The 17,138-nt window shown below is 36.7% G+C and overlaps 2 protein-coding genes across 3 annotated transcripts in view; one reads left to right on the forward strand and one right to left on the reverse strand.

Annotated features, from left to right (window-relative positions):
- The window catches only part of Mad2 (mitotic arrest deficient 2), a 226,793-nt gene extending 223,167 nt beyond the window's left edge, over positions 1-3,626 (forward strand). The window contains exon 5 of the transcript XR_011448682.1: positions 3,448-3,626. The gene's annotated coding sequence lies outside the window, so the exon portion shown is untranslated. The remainder of the gene's footprint in view (positions 1-3,447) is intronic.
- Vn (membrane-bound neuregulin protein vein) overlaps positions 1-17,138 on the reverse strand; it is a 319,192-nt gene that overhangs the window by 215,483 nt on the left and 86,571 nt on the right. The gene's annotated exons all lie outside the window — the stretch shown is intronic.

The following is a 17,138-nucleotide window of genomic DNA, read 5'->3' on the forward strand; positions in this document are numbered from 1 at the left end:
GAGGATTACGCGGCGAAGTGGTCCATAGCAAGGAAGGCGGAAAGTATGCCGCAGGAAACCCCTCCTTCTCGCGGAAAATCCTCTTTTTGCGCTTTAAGGCTATATAACGTACCGCGCGCGGTACGCCTTGCGTATCTCACTCATTTCGCGAGATGCTCGAGTAAATGCGGCCATTCAAATAAGCGTAATACTTCCCATGCCGCCTGGCTGAAGAAACGAGCTGAGCGGACGTCCGAAAGGTGTGCGATACGTTAAAGCTAATGAATTTTCAGTGCGCAGACTGAATTGTTAATTCCTTCTTAACGTTTTTCATGCCGCGCCGTTTTTACAGAATTCTGTAAAGGAGTATAAATGTGTCTGTAATGCGTATCGCGCCTAGGACATACAATCCACACACAAATAAGCCAACAAGTTAAATAAATGAGTCGGTAAGTTACGAATAAAATTTTGTTCATCCTAAATATTTTTAGAAATTTCATCTAATTTTTTAAACTTTTTGTGACTTTTCGAAATTTCACAACATAAACAAATGATTCGTCTAATGAGTGTTATTGATGTTACAATTAATTCTTCATACGCTTATAATCATTCAATTCCTCTCAGATTATTTATAATGACTCACACTTAGCGACTATTCACAAATTAACTTTGTTCTTTACTGAAGGAATTTCTTGCTACTGCAATCTTCGATCCGCCTCTGGAAATAATTATTTCACGAGCGCCTTTCCATCTCTCGAACAAATTATATATCGTACGGAGGTAGGGAAAACTTATAGGAAAATCGAAAGCGCGCGACGCTTCACCGAGTCGCCGACTCATAGGAAGGGACCATTCGAAAGCCGCACGATTCCCGCAAGCGGCGCGGATTCGGACCGCGTACGCCGGGGGCGTAGCACCGTACGCTGGCGTCCGTTTATTACCGTTTTCCTAAATTGATTTCCAATTCTCGTGGGACGATTGGAACGGGGCATGTCGGCGGTATGGCGTTCGCGAGTAGTGGGGTAGCTACCGGAGAATCGACTCGGTTGATAGAAAGAGAGGGAGAGAGGACGCGGCCAAGCTCGGACCGACTGGAGGGTATGGTTCGAACGGGCACTATCGAATGCTCGGTGACCCGTGAGGAAAATGCGAATGCACGAGATGGGTAAACAGCATCGGTTGGCGTCACGTGGCGCCCGGAACAAAGAGCGAGGAAAACGACCGAGTGGTGACTGCGAAAGATACGAGTAGCGAGCAAGGATTCGGATGGGACAAAAAGCCAGATGAGAAGAATCTGAAGGTACCTGAGAGAGAGAGAGAGAGAGAGAGAGAGAGAGAGAGAGAGAGAGAGAGAGAGAGAGCTAAAGAAAAGGAAGAAAAACAGAAAGAATCGTTCGATTGATTCAACGAATGTAGGCAAGACAATGGAAGAAAAAAATACATGAAGCAAAATATATAAAAACGAATATAGCGAATTCTTTTCAAGCAGATAAATGTTTGAAGACTGTAAAAATAATATATTCTCAAAATTATTTTTAAAAATAGATATTCGTGCCGAGTACAGAAAAAACTGTATATTCCATTTATGATTAATAAATAATTATAATCCACAACGTACATACAAGATGAATACGTAAAGCATTTAATTTTCTCGAAATAGATGAATATATGATTTAAATGGAAAAAAAAATTTATATATAATTTAGGAGGGAACTTTTTGGAAGCAAGATTCTTTTTAAATAATTTTTATCGTCATCTGTATTTGAACAAAACACGCGTATACTATTATATATCAATATAATGCAGGCCAAGTCAGCTAGTTACATTGCCGATTTTGTACGAGAACAGATATTCAAACGAAAGAAAAGAGAGAGAATAAAATACTTGAATATGAAGACGACTGCAACATGGGAAGGAGATGGCAGATAAAGATAACTTGAAAAAGATAAACGAAAGAAGAAAGGAAACCTACATAAATAGAGTAGCAAAGGGAATGGAGCAATGACGCGTCTCGTTCGTATTCACCACCGTATTGCTTCCTTCCTCTCCTTTCCTCTACGTCGCTCATTTTGCCGCCTCGCATCGCGAACGCGAAGGAACAGGAATAACGAAAGAATGCATGCACTTTTTTCCGTCTCTTTTTTCTCACCTGAAAGCACGGGAACGGCGAAGGAAGAAAGGGTGCGAAAGGCGACGCCGTATCTCAGCGCGCATCCCTCTTATTTGGCCCTATTTATCCCTACCAGCTTTTCTTCCGCCACTTTTATTCTGTTTAACGTCGAAGACGAGTGAAGGAAATTGATGCGGGGGAAGATACGAGGGGAGGGGGGGAGGAGGGATACCAAGAAGAAATGGGTGCGCGCGACGGTTACAAGTTTAATGATAACACAACAAAAGACGCGTCTTCATCCACACGTATAACATCCGGAGGGAGGGAGGGAAATGAAAGGATAGTGTTTTCTTATTTTTTGGCGGGTTTAAATAACGGGAAGCGAAATATCTTGAGCCGAACCGACGTATAATTTTCGAAACGCTCCTTTCCTCGCGCGAAATTATCTCGCTCCGTTTTAATTCAACGGTCGCGACAAGCCGCGCATCCATCTCGACCGAAATGAAAGCGTGATCTCGCTCTCTTTATGACTTCGTAACTTTATCTTGGCCCGAAACGCCGCGCTTCTTCTTCACACAAACTCGCTGAGATCTATGAAATTGCAGATGATTCAGGACGTGATCTGAGATTAAGAACGATATGATGTAGTGTCTCAGGGTACACGCTTGGCGATATCTTGTTTGGAACGCGCGGAACGACCCGCGAAAGTGATATTTAAAGTAGATGAGAAACAATAACAATTCTCGGAGAAAGAGAGAGAGAGAGAGAGAGAGAGAGAGAGAGAGAGAGAGAGAAGAATGGAATGAGTTTACGATTTGTAAAATTGACTTTAAATATAAAAAAAAAAGATTATATATTTTTAAATAAATTAAAAAAGTAAAAATCTAATTAAATAGTTTAATTTCATAATTATATTTTTTGGTTTAAATTAGATCTTACTACAAACTTATTTTATTCTTGTCTTACTTTTTTCATTTGTATTGTACATAAGCATTATATAAATACTGAAATGAAATCCTGGAATAAAAGCTTTCAAGCTGTTTATTGTAACTAATACATACTAATGGATAACAAATAATAAATAGCATCATATAATATATAGAATTAAAAGAGCATAATAAATTATTAAAGAGGGAGAGGGAGAGAGTGAGTTCTTTTCATTTTTTCAAAACATATATATACTTTTGCAAAATATCAAAATTGAATAATTTAGTTTTGTGTATTCTATTCTATATTCTTTATTTATTCTCTCATTGCTTGTGATTCGCTTGTGCAAGAGGCGCTTCGAAATGGCGAAATAAAAGAAACAGCGGCTGCTCTTTGCATTTATTTCTAACTTTCAGCTTTTCTTCTTTCAGTTTTCTTCCTTCCTTTCTCTTTCGGATCGTAGACGGACCGTCCCAGAAAATCCGGCAATCACCGACTACGGGAGCATCTGATTTGCAAGAAACTTCAAACTCGAGAATTTGCTGCGCCTTTACGATGCCTCCTCTCTTACCCTCTTTCTCTTTCTCTCACTCATTTTCTTTCTTAAAAGTATTTCACGACTCGTCGGCAAAAATCTGAGAATTTTATTCCATGACAATTTCACACTTCAGGAAGTCTCGACGAAGTGTTCCGCGAGCGCACATCGCGCACTGCGAAAATGACGACAAAGATAATTTGTGCGCAGTGAACATATAAGTACGCAAATCGAAATTTATTTCATATATTTAACGGTAATATTTAATGCTAAGCGCGCAGAGTTGGAAGATATTAAAATTAATTAAAAGCGCGAAAAGAGTGTTATACAACGTGTTAAGTAAAAAGATTTATCAGAAACTGAAACAAATATTGCACGGTCTGATTAATTCGTTAATTGCTAGACTAGGCCGGACTAATCGTAGTTCGATACTTAATCGTTTAATATTTAGTTGTTAAATGAGTTAATCAGGGAGATAATTGTGCTTCCGGAACAATAAACTGTAGCTTTACCGAATTATAATAGAAATATATGTATACCATTTCAGTGACAATTCGTAACTTTCAGCTTCCGGTAAAATGCATCTCTCATTGAAAAATCTTTATTTATAATCCTGAACGTAAAATCAGTATTTAGTTTAATAGTTATCCGTATGGATAATAATTATCTAAATCTAACTTGAGTTTTTGACGGCCTTTGAATTATATAGTTAACTTAAAATCAAGATGTTTTATTTTCTTTTTTCAGCCGTTACGGTTATTGATCTGTTTTTGAATTATTCGAATAATATACTTCTCGAAAATTTTATCTATAAAATTCTACAATCTATAAGAATTTCTTTAAATCAAAAATACGTTTCATAATAAATCAAATTATTGAAAGCATATTTTTTATATCAGTTACAAACTCTCGAACATCAAGATATGATAAAGTATCGATAGCGTGCATCTCGTGTCGACCGTCTCTTATATATCTAATTCTTTTTTCAAAGTATCTATAAATTTCTATTTTCAAAAAGTATATATAAATTTAAAAATTCGTCCTTTATCCGCGAGAGTGTCGTTGTACATATGCTACAAAAAATACGAAATAGCAAAATAGCCAATACGGTGAATAATACGACGCGATGGCGACGAGTATATTTTCGTTCGGGTCATCCTGGGGACGCCTGATAAAAATGCGCTTTTGTGCGAAAGTCGGCGGGTCGAAACTTGCGACGAGGTGAATTTTCGCGTTAGTATAATAGCCCCCCCCCTCCCCCCAAAAAAATCAAACTTTATTGCGACCAACCCGTTACAAAGAAATTTTAAATAAAATGTTTATTATGATCTTTACATCGCATCATTAATAATCAATAAATTAGACGAATCGATCGGTTGGCTGTTGCGCTTATTTTTACGAGATCGCATAAAGTAATGTATAATTACATCATCATTATATTAATAATTATAAATTAAAGCTATTTAGTTGATACTTTCTAGCATCCTTTTTTCAATAATATAATTTTCATATAAAATGTCTAGTATACAAAAACTGATACTTTAATCAATATCTGGAAGAGATAAAATAAATCATAATGATAGTTTTGTCATTTAGCAAAGAAATTAAAAAATATCGGATAATATTTCTTTAAAATATATATATATATATATATATATATATATATATATATATATATATACACTTATGCATGTCAATTCTAGAAGACATCTTGATGTCTATAGCATCGAAATCCGAGCTCGCTGGAATTACACTGATTTCAATCTCTACACACTTGGCTGCATGGTCGTCAGCGGGGTAGCGGCGGCTCCTCGACGACCATTATCACCGGGCAAACGGAGCATTGATATACGCTGGCGCAAACCGGGTGCAAGAAGCGGTGGTAACGCATCGCTAGGAAGCCGGACGATGGGTGCATACGTTACCGGATATCACTCCCACCCCATTTTCCCGTTTCGCCGAGTTAACTCCCGCCCCCTCCTATTGCTGCGGGTAGTTAACTGCGGTGAATCCTTGCACCCCGAGCGACCATACGTCAACCGTACGGTGCTTCCCCGGGCGCGATCGCTCGTCCTGGAATATTGCGTACTGCATCCAGCATCCGGCACGAAAACGCTCGAGTCAAGTCAGATGTAGTCGATTTTCGCGCGATGACAAATGCGAATACAAAACTTATCTTCTCCGATACCTTTTCCTTTTTGTCTTTTTTTAAATATCTGATTTGAGATGCCATTTATTCTATGTCTTATCTCATATATATCGCGCCGTTTTCGAGTAAAAATAAAAGTAACATCAAACATTTTTCAATTTAATGTTGAAGCAAAGCACAGATAATTCCTGCGCGTGCGAAAAGTTTCTCGAATAATATCGTAGATTTTAGAAAGTAAAAAAAAATTTCTTTACGCCATGCTTGTGGAAAAAGCAAAAATAATTCAGAATAAAAAATTCTATGTTTATTTTTGGTATTACTACACGGTATTACCCGATACAAATGGAAATCGCGTATCCTAAAGTTGTATTAATTTTGATAGGTCGTATAGGAAAAACTATAGGGAATAGAAGAAAATATTTAATTGTGCTAAAGTTTAATAATTTTAAAAATTTTTCCATAAAATTTTAATCAATGCTATTTTTCTCGAGTTTCGGATTTTTCCATAATTCATTTACTATTACGGTCTTTTATCCCGTAACTGATTTCTTTTGTTTTATTGCGTGAGTAAACCTCTCACAGAAAAATAAATTAACCATCGTCCGCGTGCGTTAAAGGAAATCGTTCAAATAACGACTGCCAGCGGCAAGTAATTTGAAAACTCGATTTGCCCTCTCGCGTAGGCTGCGCACAGAGAAATTTCGCGATACCATGAATCGATGAGATGGTATCGCGATTATTCCCGCTATATATTTCCCGTTGGAACCGTCTAAATATCGTACGACGATAATTACGCAGTTTTGCCGCGGTATGGTAATTTGCGCGCATGCGAGGAATTGTCGCAATTAGCGCGGTGTCGCGCAACCCGATGCTTTTATTTACTTTCCAAACCGGCGTCCGGTGTATATTTCCATATTCGTTGATATGACGATATTTCAAAACGTTTTCAAATCAATCAACCCCTTTACGAGCGACCGGCCAAGTTGAATTTAACATTGCTCGAAGAGAAAATCACGCAAGTGCGCGCGCGCACTATTTAATAACTAGTTTGAAAACCAATTGCCCTTAGTAACGAGCAATCTGCCCGTCGATGTTACGTTCCATCGCTCGCATGTTTTGATATACGAATGTAAAATATATATAACATATGTACAAAAGTTGATGAAATTGAGAGATATTTAATATCGGACACCCTGTATAGTTGAAACTCGTGATTAAACGCTATTGAAAAAGAAGGATCTCCATAGGATCTTCGTGAAGAGAAAGATATCCGCTTAATATTGAATATGTCAAAGAAACCTCTCGGCAGCCGGGGAGACTTCCGGGACACCTTGTATGTGCGAACACATGTGAACTCGAATTGACGCGGGGTTACACGTGTATGTGATGAGTAGGGGGAGCTTAATCTAAGATTGCGTCTCGAAGGTCTCACGTGAAATGGGGGGATGGAGGGGTGGTTTCGTCGCGACGGGGTTTTCTTAGGAAGGGCGACCGGAGGGACGTCCCGCAAGGGGGCTTCCCGAAGAATTGCGCCGATACGTGTGGAAGAAGTCGAAGCCGCCCCTACACCGCCGCCGCCGCCACTCGGGGGATCCATTCAGGAGCAGACGTTGGTAGGCACCTTGGCATAGATATCCGATAAGATTTCTCCCGGGACGTGGCCCAAGACGTCGCCGCGAGAATACCCCCCTCCAGCTCCTCTCGAAGCGACGAGACCGACCTGATCGTAGAATCCGGGCACGTATGGCACGAGCGCGTGCGTCCGGCATTTAAAATTATCGGATAGACTTCTCTTCCTCTACACTAGCGCGATATATACACGGTGTGTTGAACAAACTTTACAACTAGGAATAACTTTTATGGTTTTTACTACGAATGAAAGCTGTGAGTTGAATATGAATACGCGATCACGAATATGAATAATATTATTAATATAATCCATATCTTCGACATTTCATTAAAGTCACGTTCAAATATTAATATTTGCGTTGTATACGCATCCGAAATATTAGCTATATTAATATATGCATTTTACCATTTAAATCTAAATAATGAACAAACACAAATGATTAATCATCATATTTCTATAACGAATACAATCCTGGACTATTTTTATATCTTAAGCATTGTTCACATTCAACTTTTAACATATCGTGATTCAGTCACAAGTCTTACTGTTAGATATGAAGAAAATCAATTAAAATTATAGAGATCCAAATTTTATGTATGAATCTAATTTCTAAAATTATTCAAAATTATTACATTATCTATTCAATCTAAATTTTTAATGACAATGTATAAATGTGATTGATAGAAATTAATAAATAAAAATGTAGAATTAAAGATCTAAATTTTAAAATAATTTAAAATTATTCCATTATCTATCTAATCTAAATTTTTAATTATAAAATTGTAAAATGTATAAATTGATATGAATTAATAAATGAAAATGTAGTAAGGTTTTTTAAATTCGATAGTGATAAGAAATATAATTTATTTGTATACTTATTAAAAAATTACAACGAGTGATGGTAATTTTGAGAGAACAATCTCGTGTATATTTGCGATCTAAATATATTAAAACAATTTTTTACAGGAATTTCGCAAAACATGTAACCCCGGGTCTCAAGGGGTTAATCTCGGGATTGCCAGCGACGTGGATTAATTCGCCGACGTGTAACGCTCGCACGTGTCGCGCGAGTAAAACATAACGTGGTCGCGCGTATCGCGCTTTTTGCGATTCAAATCTCGCGTCGGGCGGACTAATGACCGCGCACGAGAAAGAGCTTTTGCCAAGCGTGGGTCTGGTCGCGAGGCGGGACGGGAGAGACGGCTCCACGCTGAGATCGACGCGCGAGTCGTTAAACTCACCCCGGGAACGGGGTTAACTATCGTGGGTAGGGGTCGAAGGGACAATGATGTCTTCTCTCGCAAAGTGTCAAGGACATGAGACGGGATAGGAATGTCGAGTCGTTCGGGATGGATCGGCGAACAAATAGATAGAAATCATAGATCGAGATTCGAAGAGCGAATGGATTAAGCGGGAGGAGATTGGGAACAAAAATTTATTCATGCGATAATAACAAAATAATAACAAAATTTATTGATAAAACTTGAGCTTTACTCTAAATATTATCAAGGATAATATCGTTTAGAATAAAAGATTTTTTAAATTATGTACAAAATAATTTTCAAATTCTCTACACATTTTCTTTTAATATATAAATTTCTCCATCAATCTGGAATCGATTTTTTCTTAGCAAGATTGGTTAAGAATTTAGATATTAGATGCGTGTAATACAATTTCTATATCTTGATATTTTTATTAAAGATATATTTATTTTATATAAGTTCAAGTATCTGTAAGTCCAAGGAATTTTTTATTTATTGCATAGAATAATAGATATATCGCTTTAAATGTTTAACATTCTTGCTGAGAGTCTCTAGAAATTGTTGACCTAGGATCTAAGAAAGCTGCTACGCGCTTTTAAATTCGATACGGATGAAACGAAATCTTAGCGCGCGATAATTCCGGCAAAGGTATCTAAGAAGAAAGAAGGACGAGAGAAAGTTGTAGATCCGTAGGGACCGTCTGAGATTTCATTACGTCGCAGGATAAAATTTCTTACGAGACAGAACAACTACGTTAACGTCGTTAATTATATCTCGTAATAAAGCGCGGAGTAAGCAAAGGTGCGAATATAGCAGGGACGAGACGAGGGAATCGAATTGATGACGGGACAAAGATCGGAGATGAAAGGAGTTAGGTAATAAGCATAATTTATTGCGCGCTGAGCACACGAAGGGGAGACACAGATAACGCGAAAAAGCGGTAACGCGCAAACGTAACTGTAAAAGGAGCCGAAATGACTGCTTTTTAAGTCCGGATAAACGCGGAAAAGAGAAGGTAATAAAAAAACCTACGCACCCTCGCCTCGGTGCGAATGCGAGTCATGTAAAAAGTGTTCGGCCAAACGTAGGCCGCGCCCGCGCGGAAAGAGAGTAAGATTAAACCCAAAGTCGAGGAGTTTGCTTAATCTCCTATTTGAATAATGGCAACGGCGCGGGTCACGATACAGCCAGCCAGTCAACCGGACGAACGGAGTGGCTCTAACGAAATTATTCAGTCCACTTTTGTAAATGACCCGTCGCGGGGGCTTCCTCGAGCACGGCGGTTAACAGGACGTTCGACCTTTTCACACGCGTGCAACTCTCTCGTGACATCGAAAGACCTCGTTAACGAATCGACGATGTCACGAGAATGCGTTCTCGCGACGCGCGTTTTGCGTTTCCATGACCAAATTGACATCGAATTTCATTTAATGAATTTCAAAGAGAAAGAGAAAAGACTTGTTTCAACTTGGCATACAGCGTCGTAATCGTAAAATGTGACAGAGCGATATGGTTAATGAAGATCGATAATGAAATTCGTTTAATAATAAGGAAATTTAAGAGTTTTTTTTACAAATATTTTTTAAATAATACAATAGAATACGCGAACATTTCAAAAAATATGTAAAAGTTCACTCTGCATTTTACAAAGAAATATTAAATAGTTTCTTTCAAATAAATAAATTGAAACTAACAATGAAATATTAATGGATGTACGCTTATATAATCGCTTCACCTTTTTACAAGCTCCATTATATTTGTATAAAATATCAATTCCTACAAAATTTAATAATATTCTGACACAGATAGAATGGCGTATGAAGTTTGAGGTAGCGCATCGTCGACAGATTTTGCAATGAGTTTTGACCAGAACCGTGACGCGCAGGACTTCAGCATCGTCAGCTGCGCGCTCCACCTAGCAAAGTCCGATCCTTCTCAGGCTTGTTCGCTGTCTAACAAACCGCGCTTCATTAAAACGTGGTAACCTAGCGAATCGGCGGTAATTGAATCGACGACTATCTATTGGACTGAGTTACTCCACCCGAGCCATAGAGTAACTTTCGGCTCGAAAGTTTGGCCGCGTGTCGCAGCCGGAAGTATGCGTCGCGTCGCTCAGCTGAATCCGCTCAGGAGATTGGAATCTGTGACTCTATTCAGTTCCGGTCTGCAGCGAGAGCGTCATATGGAGGATACAGATGAATGCCCGTAGCTGGACTCACCAGCTAGCGTTCAGAATTAATTCTCAATTTTAAACGTTAACAATGTATCTCTCAGCTGTCTAGAATGTAAGTTTGTAATTTTTTTTAATTATAAAATTTATTTAATGTCTTTTTTTTCGTTCGTTCTATATTTAATGACATTAGAAAAGAAAAAGAAGCTTCGATTTTTCTGACATATGTATCTGTAAATCTTATTATATTTCTGTTATATGGAAAGCTTACAAGTGAACATTCGAGAAAAATCAATACTTTAGAAAAGTTACAGTAAAATTAATCTCATTTACAACAACAAGAGATTAAGTAACTGCGGGAAGCAAAAATAATTTAATTTTTTTTAATTATAAAATTTATTTAATGTCTTTTTTTTTCGTTCGTTCTATATTTAATGACATTAGAAAAGAAAAAGAAGCTTCGATTTTTCTGACATATGTATCTGTAAATCTTATTATATTTCTGTTATATGGAAAGCTTACAAGTGAACATTCGAGAAAAATCAATACTTTAGAAAAGTTACAGTATAATTAATCTCATTTACAACAACAAGAGATTAAGTAACTGCGGGAAGCAAAAATAATTTAATTGCGCAAAAATTTCTGTTGAGTAAAAAATATTGCGTATATTCTACGATTTCACTGCCACGTGAAAAGTTAATGACGTTTGTTCGTTTTTTCTGACATCTCTCCCATAAGGAATATAGGCGTAATCAAATTTCCGCGTACCGGGGGATTATTTATCTACCTGTTTATTCGCGGATTCCAACAGAGATACATTTGGCAAATTGCAACCTACGTCCCGCGATATCAATTTTTGCGAAAGCCATGCTAGGCGGAAGCAGCGGCGGATTTATTTACATAGCCCCCGTTAACAATATCCGTTGTGCATAAATCATATATGGATATTCTCAATGTTGCAAGTGGCTTGCTCGCCATCGAGGATATTATCGGGCAACGAATGCGTTATCGATGTCCCCCTTCTTTTCCATTCTATGTCTACAATAAAGCGATACCGAGCGGAAACGCTTTATATCCGTACATACATCGTAGAACTATATCGTTTAATAATGAACGGAGCAAAACAGAGAGTCGAGTAGCGAAGTAGACATAGCTTTCCAAAATGCTCGACAGACGTCGAATACAGGGGATCGGATGTACTGGATGTATATATTGCGCGAACCGGGCATCTCTTAACGTCGCCCCGAACTTGGAATATTCATGAGGCTTGCTCGCAGCCACCGAGAATCCGCACAAATGTTTCCGGGTTAATATTTGAGATGTTACGTCGGCCGGATCCAACGGAGCTTATGGCGGCTCGTCGTGATAGAAGAAAGAAAGAAGAAAAGAAGAGAAACAGAATCGAACAATTCGCTATGAACCACGATGATGCATCGACTCAAGTTCCATTTCTCGTTTTGTTATTTAAGGCGTTGGATTTTATGAGCTCAACGGAAAAATGAATTACGCATCGATATTTTAATGAGCGATTTTTGAAGATTATTTAAAGGTCATTCCTTTAAAAGTTTCGGCAAGATTAAGGTGGGCTTAAATCTTTGCAAGTAGTTTCCAACGAATGAAAATCAAAATATTTTTTTCTTTTCTCTCTCTAACAAAGTTTTAGGAATGCAATTAAATAGGAAAATATTTTTTAAAATAATCGTGAAACGAAATAATGAAACGTATTTTTGGTTTTTAGTTTTATTCTCATTTCGAGAGTATTTGAAATATTAAAGTTTCATAAAATTTTGATTAACGAAGATGTGTTTTTAAATTTGTTTCTAAAGCTAAAAGTATAATTTTGAATCACATCTTGTATATTTACAATATATCGAGTCATACAATTTGTGACTGTCGTTACATGAAGCTTCCCGTCGCAAAGAAGACATCTTTCCCATCAATTCCGCCATTAGTACACATATAAATGCAAAAATCTTATTCGTTCATATACGTACGAATACGTCATGATTCGCGAGCGACACGAAAACATACTTTCCGCTTCATCTTTCACCTTATAAGTTTGAATCAAAAAGAATTTAGAAGCTCGCTCTATTCGAAACAGCAGTAGCAGGAATGCGTATCGTTGGCGATTCGACAGATGCACTCGTCAAAGCGTTAATATCCCGAAATTGCCGGCTATTCTCGATACTCGGTAGATAGTAGCAGCCTCCTGACTCGCCGCCGCATCCATTTTGCATTTGAAACTCGACGGCGGCGTTGCGGATAATAGCGACTCCCGTTATTCGTCGAAGAAATGCCGAAAATTTCGCGTACCTATCGTCCCGATAACACTATCGCGCGCGTAACTCCGTAACTATGCAAATAATATACGATGGGAGATTTCGAGTTTTGCTCTTCTCGGAGGCGGCTCCTCGTGCGCACCGGCTTAATTGGAATCTCGGATACGATATCTGCGAAAGTCATTTAATAATATTATGCACGGATGTGATATCGCGTTAGAAAATTATCGTATTTTAATTATACGGCATGGAACAACGTAGAGAAATGTGACTTACAAATTATTCGAGAGATATCGTTTCCACAGGGATGGCTGGCCAAAGGAAATTATGTTGTCATTTATGCGCGACCTTTAGTATTTACGCTTTGACTATCGATCATGCGCGACGTGGCCAGTTCCAATAGAAATCAATAAATCTCATAAACAATACAGAATATATAATGACAATGATTAGAGATAAATAATATTATATTATTAATAAAGATAATTAATTCTATCAATTTAACTAATAAAAATTAATTTTAGAGATATTGATTCTTTCTGAATTTTAACTTAGTATTGTATAAATTTTTAATGAAACAATTCTCTATTTTATGTTCTATTACAATTATCTATGTTAATGTAACTTATTTTAATGGAATGTTAATTTTTCAACAGTTATTTGTATCGATGTATATAAAAGTACATGTGTTTGAGATTTAAGTAAACGAGAGAATGTATCCAATTTTAAATAATGAAATTTGCCAAAATTATGACTTTTTAAAACAATTTTACAGCAATAATTAAATATTCACCGTAAATTTTTGTCATTTTAATACAATCTTGTAATAATTATTAATTGTACTATTAAAAATTGTTTCACTATATTGTCTAATCTAAATCTTAATTTATCTATTCGTTTATTTACATTACGAGATTAAAAACAATTACATTAGAGCTCTAATGGATATGCAGATATCTTCGCCAGAGGATTGTAAGAACGAAAAAAGGAATTCGAATAACCGGATCTCTCTCTCTTTCTCTCTTTCTTTCTCTCGGTCGGGCCAATTTTTCCATTCGTCCCGAAATACACCGTGCGGAATAAGCCTCGGCCGTTGATCACCGCGTTACCTGCTTTTCTGCTCCATTATCTTGGCGCGCCGATGTGTCTCACCCCGACACGGCCGAAATAGAACGCCGGACCGGAAGCACTCGCACGTGAGAGATAAACGCGCGCGTGCGATTTTACGACGGTCCGTCCGAAAGCGCCTTCAAAAAGGATGCAACGATGGCATCGCTCGGATATTACGCTGCCGAGAGACGCGCGAATGCGAATCGTACGTGCGCGTCTCCGCCGTCAGATATACGTATAAACACACACGCATATGTATTTATGTATATATCGATGATATATTATTTATTTATTTATTGCGCGTCCCTCTCTCTCCTTTCTCGACGGTGTACCGGATAGAAGCAACACAATGTCGTGGAAATGGACTTTTCCCCGGCCTCGATCGAAGCTTCTCTTGCTCCTTACGTGCTCGACCCTTGTAATGCGATGTTTATGCCGTAACCAGAAATACACACGTGTTACCTTCATACGTGACCGGAAGTTAACGCGCGGCTTCTCGTGCCCGATGGATGAGTGTTACGACGCGAACATCTTCGATCCGCTTTGCGGCGTACTTACCATTTGCTGCTCGTTACGTACGATACGCGAAAATTTATTCGAGACGAATATATGATTATATATCTAATGAAAAAAAAAAACATACGAATATCGATTCCTCGAGATGTTAATAAACATCCGAGTACGTCAGCGAAAATCTTTGCTACTGAAATATCTCGCGAGTAGTCCTTAATGATGTTATACTTGAACAAAAATGCAAAATTAATTGCCCCCAAAGTGTTTTGTGTTATTTTGTGATATTTATGCAAATCGTGTTAATTAACTGGATATCAATCAAAATTAAATAAATTAAAATAAGCACGAGTGTTTCGTTTATATTCTATAAAAGCATGAGTATTAATTTCCCACCCTCAAAGTGTTAACTAATAAATGTCGTCGCCAAAGATCTTTCCGTACTATCGGAGTTTCATGTCGCAAGTAGTACGACCCTTCGTGTGATGCGACAGGTGTACCACGTAAGGAATGAGCGCATCGACACGTCGTGGGAATAATAAAACCGGTCGTTCTTACACCGCTGCAGAATTTTTCATTCGCGTCTGGCAAAGAGGAGAATAAAAATTCGCGATGGAATAATAAAAATAAAGAATTAATGCGCCGAACCAATCTGCTGAAGGGGATCAAAGTAGAGTGAATAGTAATTTTGATCGAATCTTATATGTTATCGATCGAAATTGTATTACATTATCCACTTTTCGTAATTATTCATCACGAGAAATGAATATACCAGTGACGAAAGTATGAGTCCATTTTGCGAAAAAACGGAATATACGAAAATCATAAAAATTGCAGGAGTTAAAAGCACTATTTGCAGTGTATTTCGGAAAATTCACGCTACAAATACCAGAAAAAATAACCCTTTACAGCGTTATTTTACATTTTATAACGTTATATATTTTATATTTAGTAGTTAAATAATAAATTGAAAAAACAAATATACATACACACTACTTGAAAAGTAAAACAAGAAAATATGAAAAAAAAACTGAGTATGTATAAAAATGGAATATAGATACACGAAAATACTTTATTGAAAATACTTTGACAATACTTACATGAAAATACTTTATACATAAAAATATTTTATTGCTAATATGATAGAGAGAGAGAGAGAGAGAGACGCGTGTATATTTTAATAATTATAAATGCCGGTTGAGTTAAATACATCTCTGTTTCTTTTTCTTTTCTCCTTGCCCCTTCTTTCTCTGAGAAAATTCATTATGACGTTAGTTCATGTTTGGTCCGTCCGTGTTTAATAAGCGCTTGCGAGACTATATCAAAAAAATATTTTAAAAAATTTCTCTCTAGCGCGGATTAGTGTTAGTTTTTTCTTATCTTTTTGGTAAGCTATATAAATACTTAATAATATTAAAAAATAGAAAGAATAAATTTAAGTGTTAAAAAAAATGTGTGTGAAATATATGGATATAAATTATATAAAAATTATTAAATTATACATTTTTATTGTAAGGAATTTGATATGATATAATTATTTATATTATATTTTTTAAATATATTCTTTAATATTAAGTTTTTATATATATATATTCTTTATACATTTATACTGTGTGTGTGTTTTATATTTCTTAAATAATTTGCATGAGATAATAAAGATTTTGTAAGGAATTATAATATATCTTTATATTAGTAAAATCCATATCTATATATGTTAGTTTGCAATTAGAGATAATTTGTGTACAAAGTGAAATTATACTTCAAATTTGTCGGCGAATTCGTGAAAAGCGTATGCAATATATGAATGTCGAGAAGAATTTCGTTGTTGTGATTTTTGAGATCCCTTCTTGTCCAACAAGGCGAGGGTAACATTCATTAATATCAGCTAAGGAGCGTGAATGGATTTATGTAACTACGGCGCATTTAAACTGGCGTTTAAGAATCTTTTTCCTTGATTTTTCCTGCGACTCTAATTCGCTTTGCTTGTGCCTCGCTGGCCTTAACCCTTTCAGACGCTAAGCTCACTTTTGTTACATTAGGTGCTACGAGGATTCCCCGGGTAGAAAACTCATTCCCCTTTTATTAAAGAAGCTCCGCGTGTTCTCTAAATTATGAGAACGAGATGTGCAATGGTTGCTGTTGCAAAAAAGAACAACTGGACAAAGAAAAAGTAAATAAAAACGTAAAAAAGGATATTACGTAATAATTTCCAACATAATGTCTGTGATTTCTATCGGTTGAGTTGGATTTAAAATTAAATTTAAAAATATATTGTGTTTTAGTGTTTTAATAGTACGATAGCATTCCCATTTCTTTGTAATCGCATAATATGACATGCTTCGTTTGGTACGAATATTTTTAAATTTAGTATAAAAAAAACTCTGAAATATATTACAATTTTAGAGTGTTTAATTAATATTTTTGATTTAAATTTTTCAATATTGCGTTTTAAAATAAATTTTAAGCATATTTAAAGA

Source organism: Polyergus mexicanus, unplaced genomic scaffold (genome assembly GCF_030449975.1).
Source record: "Polyergus mexicanus isolate NDT 795.1 unplaced genomic scaffold, iyPolMexi1.0 SCAF_2, whole genome shotgun sequence".
Classification (NCBI taxonomy): domain Eukaryota; kingdom Metazoa; phylum Arthropoda; class Insecta; order Hymenoptera; family Formicidae; genus Polyergus; species Polyergus mexicanus.